The sequence below is a fragment of the Hemicordylus capensis genome, chromosome 4 (genome assembly GCF_027244095.1).
Source record: "Hemicordylus capensis ecotype Gifberg chromosome 4, rHemCap1.1.pri, whole genome shotgun sequence".
NCBI classification, from domain to species: Eukaryota; Metazoa; Chordata; class Lepidosauria; order Squamata; family Cordylidae; genus Hemicordylus; species Hemicordylus capensis.
In genome coordinates, this window is record NC_069660.1 from 186489358 (window position 1) to 186499983 (window position 10626).

At 45.5% G+C, this 10626-nt stretch overlaps 1 long non-coding RNA gene across 1 annotated transcript; it reads left to right on the forward strand.

Moving 5' to 3' along the window:
* Positions 1 to 899: 899 nt before the first annotated feature.
* On the forward strand, positions 900 to 10369 carry LOC128324541 (uncharacterized). The gene is made up of 4 exons (XR_008306920.1): positions 900 to 1032; positions 3445 to 3525; positions 7998 to 8042; positions 10204 to 10369. It is a non-coding gene; the product is annotated as an uncharacterized LOC128324541 (long non-coding RNA).
* The last annotated feature ends 257 nt before the right edge of the window (positions 10370 to 10626 follow it).

Consider the following 10626-nt stretch of genomic DNA (forward strand, 5'->3'; position numbering starts at 1 on the left):
AATGTTCTTTCTCTGCCAGATTTAGTTCCAAGTGCTGGAAGTGCTGAAACAAGATGGAATTGGGTCCCAACTACTCATGATGGAAGCAGACCCATATCTTCAAATATGGATGCAGTACATTTTAAAGCACCACCAAAAGAGTGCTGAACCCTCTCCAATCCTCTGTCTTTCCCTCCACAGTCCCTAAGGCATTTTTCTTCAAGCCAGGATCACTTTCAGTACTGCACTGAAGCCCAGCTATGCGGTGAGGGAAAGGATTTCAGAATACAGAGGTAAAAGCAGCAAGAGGAAAACTGTTAAGTCCCCTGGTCTGTGCAGCCCTTTGATCCTTTAAATCATACTCCCAGAGCCCACTGTAGAAGTTGTCAGGGAAGAATGGCAGTTCAGTCTCCAAATGGCAAAGCAAAACCAGTTTGGTGAGAAAGCAGAAAAGCAAGAGGTCTCGAGACAATCCTTTAGTATTAAACAACTACAAGGATTTACTTTAAAAAAAAAAAACTTTACAAACAAATGTGGAAAAGCCTGCAGCTTAATTTCAGCTGTAGCTCATGGCTGAAGAGGGAGACAAAAAAAACCAGCCATCTCTGGAAAGACAAAATGGAGACTAACACGGGAAGAACAAAGAGGGGAGGAGTCCAGCACTCCTTATCCATGACCCTACCCCCACCATGGTCACTATGAGGCATTGCAGCTGAGAGCTGATGCTGCCAGGGCCCTAGTTCCAACAGAAGTTACTGAGGCAGATCAACATTTTGAAGCCATGAGTGTGCTACCATTACGTATAGTTTGGGCCTTACAGTGGCCAGAAAGGGAAGTGCTCTTACTTGCTGTCTTTTGCTTCTGCTCTCACTGCTCTCTTTCAGTCCATAGTACACCCCACAAGGACCTGTACAGGCTGAGCTATTTGGTTTGACTCCTTCCCATATTTGGACAGAGATCCTAACCATTCATATTAAAAATACTTGCCTGTTGGCTAGGGCAGGAGGTGGACCTGAGCAGTCCAGAGAAAACAAGACAGAGCTGGAAGAAAAGGTACCAGAGCTTTCTTAAAGTATTTCCTGAAGTCTGAATGATGCCTTTTATACTGCTAATGAAGATTATGGCAAGGCTTTGTGTAGAATTGTCTCATACAACTGTATCTCCTCTGAGGGAAACTATCTCTGGAAAGGCTGCATTGAGTTTCTCACTACTCAGGGACAGGGAATAAAATAATGTGGTGTTTTTCTCCACACAACTGTCTTTATATTAGGAAACATGCCTCAGTGTTTCCAAGATAATCCCTATATAATCTCTTTATAGCTTTCGTATGACTGTATTCCCTTTTGTTCTCTCAGATACATAAATTTTTATGAAGTTTAGTGATATATTCAGGCCTTAGCACAAAATAAATTCGAAACTCCCTTTCAATGACATGGAGAGCTAATAAGGGATTTGTTTAGTGATGCCACTCCAGCAAAGACTTTGTCTAGAGCAATTTATTAGCATTAGCGGAATTCAATTACAGATGACACATAACAATAAGCAGACATTAATTAGCGCTAAATACCCAAATTACTATTCAGTGTTACTTCTATACTAATTTGTCCATTTATAGTTCTGTGTTGCCACTTAAGCAATTAAATGGCAGATATATAGTACATTTCCATATTAATTTGTATATTGCACTTTAAGACTCTTTGCTTGTCCTTTCTTCATGGATTTTCTGCTGTATGTTTGAAACAAACCTGCATTGCTAACCTGGCACCAAGATTAGTGGGAAGCAGTTGATTCTGACACTGAATTTCAGTGAGCAGTAAACCTTCAACATTGAAATGAACTTGATGCATAGTACATTTCGTTATATGTAGATCCTGCAAATGCTGAGCACAAGTGAAGCATAAAGGTTTAGTGAGAGCTGTAATTTCATATCAGGGATTCACTGTCACTCAATGTACTTTAAGCTTAGTCCTTCAAAGAACCTTTCAGCATTTGAGTGACCTGCATGGGCAAAAGAATCAACTCATCTGCCTGCAGATATCTTGTGAAAATCTTTGAAAAGACATTATGAGCATCTTGTTCATCCAAACCAAATGTCTTATTCATTATATTATGCACAGTGGTGTGTGTGTGCGTGTGTAAATAATGCCAATCTTCTTTTAATAGAAATGAGACCATTGCCAATTTAGGATATTCATAGTGGTGACTGAAAATGCAAGCAGCTTTTTCTCTCTTCAGTTTATATACAGAGTTTCTTTCATGACACACTGAGCTTCTACTAGATCAGTTTTTGAATTCTAAAATTTAGTTCACTAATTCTAAAGAACATTTCTAGCTTTTTGGTTACTATTTGGGCATACGCACTGTAAATGAAAGGTGTTATGAATGCCATAATTTCAAACAGAATGAATGGGTTCAATAAGATTTAACTGTGAGAATAACCAATGATATTCTATAGGGATTCAGTCTTGGAGTCTGTTCTTCAATATTTTTGTTAGTGACTAGGTGAAGCAAAATAGATTCACTAAGGTTACCAAGTCAGAAACAATGGGCACAATCCAAACAAAGTTAAGCACCTCTAAGTTCTATCAATTTCAATATGTGAGGCTGTGCTCAGTGCTCCCACTGAAATAAAACAGAAATTAAATTGGATCATGTTCATCATTGTTAACACAGAAAAGGATTAGGAAATTATGCTGGATAAATTGGAAGACCTTGTGAACTGAAATGAAATTCAGTATTCCTAAGTATAAGGGCATTCATTTGCAGGAAAATAATAAGCATGCTTTAGTTAGCTGGAAGATGATCAATTGGAAACAACAGAGAAGGAATGAGATTTTGAAATGTTGATGGATACAGTGTAAACAGGACAAGCTAATGTGATGCAGCCAGGAAGCAAAGTATTAAGTGTGTGAAGCTTTTGTAGCAGGAATATATTAAGGTATTGGTATTCCGGGATATGGTAGTGTTGAGGCCATGCCTGCATTTGCACGGAAACTGGAGGTGAAGGAGCCTGAGGCTGAATTTTTTGTACATCCAAATGCGTGCAACTGAAGTTCCATCAGAAAAACAACCCCAAGTTGTTTCAGTTTGAACCCTCAGATTGTAGTGTGTTACGCTGCTACTACCGGCGTTTTGCATTCAGCAGCATTATGTCTGAAGGCAGAATTGGAGTTACAGAGGGCTGTAACCAGAGTTGAAGGAGGAAACTCCTCTTTTGCTCTGGCTGTGATTGGCTGCTGGGGCTGTCCTTCATGCCAGAAGGAAGCCCACACAGCCAGTTCCCCCTCCTCTCTGCAGTCTCCGAGACTGCAATTTTGAATGACTGTGAAGCACACAGGGGTACCGAGGAGGGAAACTGTGGGTCCATTTGAGCCATGGATTCCCTCCCCCGCCCCCATTGGACACACATTTCCTCATTATGTATGAATATGTGTGACATATGTTAACTATGGTATTTGATTTCAGTCACCCAGGTTCTAAAGGGAGGAATTCAAGCAAAACCAGGTGAAAATGCAGGTGAAAGGAGGACAAGAAAGACATTCACAGGTCAGACATTAAAACCTGGGCTTCCCTCCCCAATATCTAGCTGTCCTTGGGGACAAGGGCTCACCTCATAATTGTCTGCTCCAGCTGGTACTGTTGTAACTGTTATGAGAGGTACATGAGAAGCCCAGCATCATCTTTGTAGGACTGCCATGACAGTTGCCTCTCTTAGGGGTGTGCAAACCAGTTCAAATTTGAACTGGTTCAAACTCGGGCCAAACAGGGCATTGCATTAGAAATGCCGGTCCAAGTTTGAACCGATCGAACCAAGTTCGGTTCAAGCCAGTTCAAAGGTTCTAGATGTTGTCTTCCATTTTGTGTGAGTTGTGTTGCTTGATTTCATTGGCTGAGCTCTTGCTTCCCTGATTGGCCAATGAGTCTGGCTCTCTGGTAGGCTCTGCACTGTGCCAGACCTTGAGAGCTGGCACCTTATTGACCAGAGGGGAGCACAAAGGTGAGGCTCCCAAAGGAGGGAGTTTCAAATTCTATTTAAAGCCAAGCCTCTAGCCTAGCAAAATCACTCTAGCTGCCATTGCTGCTTGGCTTCCTTCTGGCCTGCTGTTGCTGGTACTGCTGGTGTGGTGAAAGTCTGCTTGGCAGACTGCTGTATTTTTGTTCCCAATCCTCTATTCCCTTCTGCCTTTTTCTCTGCAACCCAATCTTCTCTCCCCAGCTTTAAACCTTTTTCCCCCTGGTGTGACTGTGTGTGTGTTTGTCCTGCTGCTTTTATTTTATGTTTCCCCTAGGTGAGTGAGTGTCTGTCTTTCTCAACTAGGTTTTTTTAAATCTTCCCTCCATTTTTTCAGGGATGTCTGAGTGCCATGTGGCAAGCAAAGCTTGCAGCAGGGTGGCAGGCAGAGGTGGGAGGGGTCCCCAAGCTGGTGTGGAAGGCCGGGGTGGAGGGCAGAGAAGATACCATCCTGGGGTTCCACAGGTCCCCATCAGCAAATTCTTTGGCCCAGGTGAGGTGGCAGAGCAAAGGCTCTCCTATCCGATTCCACTGGGTGGTGGTGCACTGCTGGGGCTGGTGCCCAGTGCAGAGCCTGGCAGTGCGGGGGCCTCTCCTACCAAGGAAGCTTCTTGTGTGGTGGGGGTGGAGGGCAGGTGCTTGACGGCTGGTAGTGCAGCTAGATTTTCCCTCCCTCTTGTGGCCCTTCCAATGCTCCTCTCATCACTCAATGGGGACCTCCCAATGATGCCCAGGTCATGGCAGAGTCTAGTGCAGGGTCCTCCCAGTCTGGATCCAAGTGGGAAGGGTCTGCTGCTGAGGTGGAGGGGGCAGCCCCTCCTCCAGTAAAGCCAGGCCCCGATTCTTGCACGCAGGGTGGAAGGGGTGGGTGATGGCAGTGGGTGAGCACCAGCAGCCCCCCTAGGTCTTTAACCACTCAAGAAGCACAAGACGGTGCCCAGGGCATCTGAGGCCACCCAGAGCAGTGATGTTTGATGGCATTTTGAGGTCCCTCAAGATTCCCCAACCACTGCTCGCTGTGTCCACTGCAGGGCACAGGTCAGGGCAATGATGCTAAGCATCTGGGGACAACCTCCATGTGGCAACCCATGCGACAGCGTCACCCAGATCTCCTTGACTCTGCTGGCAACACTAGTGCACCTTGTGTGCCTGTGACTAGCACTGACAAAGGCAGTGTGCCAGCTTCCATGAAGCAAGGCATGCTGCCAGACAAGCAGTGGATGAAGTTGTAGGGCAAGAAGTGGCTTGGTCACATGCACCCCCGTCTCCTCACCCGCCTCATAGGGGAGATGATAGCCACTGATGACCAGCCTTTTCAAGTGGTCGAGAACTCCGGCTTCCACCGATACTCCAGCTGCTAGCGCCCGACTACACCATTCCCTCAAGGACCACATTCAGCCAGAATGTGGTCCCCTCCCTGTACAAGCGGTGCAGGGAGCTCATGTCAGCCATGCTGGCACCAGCGTGCATTTCACCACTGATCTGAGGAACAGTGTGAGTGGGATGCACGCTGCTTTCCTGGCCCTGACTGCCCACTGGTGGGGTCCGAAGAGAGAGTGGACCTCCAGTGCTGCCTCTGGCTCCAGTGTGTCCCACACCACATTTCAGCACAGGTGGGCCATCTTGCACATGGAGACATTGGATGTCAAGCACACCAAGGAAGAGGCGGCAGCTCTAGTCGGCCACCAAATTGAGGAGTGGATAGGTGGGTTGCCACACCTCTCCCGGGTCTTCATTGTGACAGACAATGGGTCCAACATCACAGCAGCAGTAGAGTCAGTGTTGGAGTGTGTGAACATCTGATGCATGGCACACACACTCCTAACTGTCAGGGATGCCCTTGGCCTCAAGAAGGCAAAGGTGTCCAGGGAACATGGCCACCCCATGGTAGTTGCTGTTGCTGCCACAGCTGCGCTTGTGGAAAAGTACCACAAGATTGCAGCCCACTTCCCCTGGAGTGAGAAGTCCATGTTCCTGCTTTGTGAGCAGCAGCATGTCCATGAGCTTCCACAACATCTCATCCACATGGATGTAGATACCCTGTGGAACTCCACCTTCCTTTTGTTCCAGCGCCTGCTGGAGCAGGAAGTGGCCTTTGATGACCTAGCAAGGAATGAGTCCTTGGGCATGTGTAGCCTATCCAATGCAGAGTGGAAGCTCATGTCCAAGATGGTGTCAGCACTTGAGCCTTTCCTGTTTGCCATGAAGCACTTGTGTGGTGACACCACTCCTCTGAGCCAGGCCCTGCCTGCAGCTCTCCTCCTGGAAAAACTGATGGGTGAACTCCGGACTTTGCTGACCATGCCAGAGGGTGTGCTCTGGCTGGAAGGCTGAGGGTCAAGGTTGTCGACAGGCTGGTCAATGAGTTGGGTGACAGGGAGGAATATGTCCTGGTTTGTCTCTGTGACCTGACCATCAAGGACAGTGTTGTTTGCGCGGATGACTTGCCCAGGTGGAGGGACCTCCTGGTCAATAGTTAGGGAAGAGGTGGTTACTAGGACTGGCAGAGACCAGGAGGGTGGTGATGGTGCACCCCTGAGTGTGTGCAACCCACACCCAGAAGCAGCTGTGCAGGTTACCTTTCAGCTCCCACCCCTTCTTCTTCCCAGTACGGCGGTGTGGCATCCCAGGCAGCAGAGCCAATGCAACAGGCAGTTCCTCTTGCTAAATCAGCCCAGTAGTTTAAGCGGGTGTGCCTTGGCACCTTGCCTAGTTTGTGGGAGGCTCGGCCTACCAGGCCCACCAGTGCTGCGCAATGCATTTCCCAGTACTTGGAGGAGCCTGTGGATGAAGACCCCAAGATGGACTGTGCGCAGTTTTGGGCAACCCACTGCCAAGTCTGGCCAGACTTGGCGGTGGTTGCTGCATGCTTCCTCTCCTGCCCGCCAACCAGCGTCCAGAGCAAGCGGGTGTTTTCACATGCTGGCGATGTGGTGACACCCACTCTGTCTCAATTGGACCCTGGCTTGGTTGAGCAGCTGGTTTTCCTCAAGGTTAACCTCCCTTTGCTGGGCTACCCTGAGCTGGAGGTTGAGTTGGGCGAGTGACTGGCCCATGGTTGACCCATGGTGCCAGTTACCTGCCTGGCAGCAGTTTCGGATCATCCCTACTCTCCCCCCTTCCTCCTTCAGCCATGCCATGTCACAGTGTGCCCACTAGTGCTGTGATTTGGTAACTGGATACACCCCCCCCCCACCGGTGTAACCCGATGCTGAACTAGCCCCGGTTCCACCTGACCACAGCACTTGGGGGGGAGGGCACATGGGTACACATACAGACACTAGGTGGTTTGTGCCAATGTAGCACTGTGTAGATGACAGGTAAATATTTTGATGTGTTGCTTGTTGTACATAATTGACTTGTGGGGAGAGGGAAGCAGGACTGCTAAAATGTATTTTTGTAAATATTTCAATATGTGTTAATATGTGCCTGTGTAGATAGGAGTGTTGTGTGTGCATATGTGTGTGTGAGTGTGCATGCGTGGAGGTTTCTTCTGGTGTGTGTGTGTGTGTGGTGTGTGTGTGGATGTTGTCAGTTGTAGAGGTTTTTTCTTTACTTTCTGTAGATAGTGTTTTTGGTCTGCTTTGTGTCGATAGATAGTTGTTGGTGATGTAAATATTACTGTATAGCTGCTGTATAGATGGATTTGTATATATAGTTCTGTATATATGTTTTTGTGAATTGTTTTTACAAAGTGTGCCCCCCTCTTTTCCCTCTCATTTGGTTCTGCTGACACACACACACATGCTCTGGCCAGGATGAGTACGTGGTCTCCCGCCACAGCACATTGTGTGTGGCCTCCAACCCGCCTCTGAGCCGGACTTTCCTATCCCTTTTTTTCAGAGCCTCCCCTTCTTTTCGCTCTTCTAGTCAGCAGCACACACATGCACATACCAAATGCAAAGACACATGCACCACTCTGGTGCCACCACGTGCCTGGGGCCCTGTGTGGCCTCCAGCAAAGATGTGGTGGACCAGACACTCTGAGGCATTTCTTTCCCCACAGGCAAAATGCATGTATTGCACACGAAGAGAAGAGCAGACGAACCAGGTGTGTGTTACTTTAAGTTTTCCTTCAGTGTGTTGGTGTGTTTTTGCCTTGCCCCTCTTTCTTTGCAGTTTGCGTGCCGGGTTGGTTTTACTGCCTTGTGCCGTCTAGTTAGGCCTTGTTAGTTTGTGGCTGCTGTTGTGTAGTCTGTGCTATTGTTTGGTTTGGTCCCCTTAGCTTTGCAGTTGTGCGGGCACAGCAACAGGTCTGTTTCTGTGGTGGTTTTTTTTTTGTTTTGTTTCCAGTTGGTTGTCATCTTAGTTGTGTCACTGTGTGTTGCTGTGGTGGCCTGCTAGGGGCACAAAACTGGGGTAGGTGGTGGGTACCCAGGGGTGCCAAGCACCCATCAAACCCCAAAGCAATCAGACACTTCTGTGATATTTAATATATTTTTTCCAATTTTTGCATTCCTCCCATAGGAAATAATGGGGATTTGAGGCATCCCAGTTGGCCCATTCTCCCCTTTAGATGGTGCCAGGGCACCCCAAATTGGGTCTGAGGGCATGTCAGGTCTGGTCTCAACTCCCCCCAGGCAGCCCCAAGTTGGTAAGATTTATTGCTTTAAAAAAATATTTTTCCCTTCATTGCAATGCATAGGAGTATCTCCCCATTCATAAGGAGAATTGTGTGTGACCCAATTGCTGTGAACTTCATACTCAGAGTTCACAGCAATTAAGGTCACACACAGATACTCCTCCTATGCATTGCAATGAAAGGAAAAAATTCTTCTCTTTTAAAAAAATCCTACCAATTTGGGGCTGCCTGGGGGGAGTTGAGACCAGACATGCCATGCCCAAGACCCACTTTGGGGTGCCCTGGCACCCCTCAAAGGGGGGAATGGGGCTGCCTCAAATCCCCATTATTCCCTATGACACTTCTTTGATTTTAGATTTTTCCAATTTTTTCATTTCTCCTATAGGGAATAATGGGGATTTGAGGCAGCCCAGCTGGCCCATTCTCCCCTTTGTGGGTCTGGGGGCATGGTGGGTTGTACCACAACTGCCCCCAGGCAGCCCCAAGCTGCTGGAGTTTATGGTTTTTCCCCAATGAATTTTTTCAGTTACTGCCCTTTTAATAAGTCTATCTCTATTAGAGTAGCTTCTCTGGTCTGTATATATATGTGTGTGTGTGTGTGTGTGTATGGTAGGTCTTCATAGGGATTCATTGAGAGAATTCATACACAGCAAGTCCAAACACAAATTGGATTCTTGGTGGCTGTATGAGTTATCTCAAGGAATCCTTCTGAAGATCTCCCATCCATATATATATATATATATATATATATATATATATATATATATATACACACACACACACACACACACACACACACACACACATACATATATATATACAGAGAGAGAGAGACCAGAGAAGCTACTCTAATACTCATAGAGATTCATTGAGGAAAAGTAATTATACACCAAAGCATCTGAACACTTTAAAAAAAGTGACCACACATTTTGCTTCATAATTCCACTTCTACAAGGGCTAGATCTTAGCTTTTAAGAAAAGAAAAGAAAAGAAAAGAAAAGAAAAGAAAAGAAAGAAAGCTGGGAATCTGAGGGAATTAATATGTGGAATCCAAATCTCAAATTGATTTGAATCAAATCTGGTGCAATTTGATTTGGACCTGAATCTAGTCAATGGACCACAGGGGCGATTTGTTCTGTCTCCAAATCAATTTGTACCCGAATCGATTCTCATATCCCTACTATTTTTAGAATTCAGTATCTAGATCATAGTGGATCAATTGAAATATTGTAATAAATCTATAAAGTGTTTGAGGAAATAATTGGGTAGATAATTATTAATCAGTAATTAAGAAATTAAACAACAATAAATAAATTACAAACATAGGAAGCTAACTCCTATGCTAGCTATGAGGTGGTGAAGCAGACCATTGGTCCATCTCACTCAGTATTGTGTACATAAACTGGCAGCAATCCAGAGTCCCCCCACCCATCTTGAAATGGCAGGGATTAAACCTGGGACCTCTACATGCAAAGCAGATGCTCTTCCAGTGAGCTACCGAATCATACCATTATGTTATTCATGAGAACAACATTAATTGGACTGTGTTGTTTTTGTTAATTTAACTCTTTTATTTAATGTAACACTATTTATATCTTGAATATAACTAAACTTACATTTCTTTCTCTAGGAAGCTTGGTTAAAATGACCAAATATAAAGCAGAAATAATGTGGATTGGAGGAAACAATATCCTAGTTAAAATGTTGCACCAGAAGAAGCTCCCTAATTAAAATGAAATGATTAAAATTAAACTGTCACATGAAACATAAATGAAATCTTTCAGAAGGCTGAGAAATTGGATTCATTTTTAGAAGCAACACAATATAAACAGATTTTGATTTATTAGTATTTGTGCATAACAGACAAGTTTTGAGTTGCATAGAATTTTTGTTAAGCAGAATAACCATCCTCATATTATAAGTAGTTAAGTGCTGTCATGATGGGCCAGGAGAGAGTGTAGCAAATGCTTTCTGCATGCAACATGTCTCTGGGAGCTTTGCACACACCACCAAATTGCACACCCCTTTTGAGATTATGGTTAAAGCAGGCTGG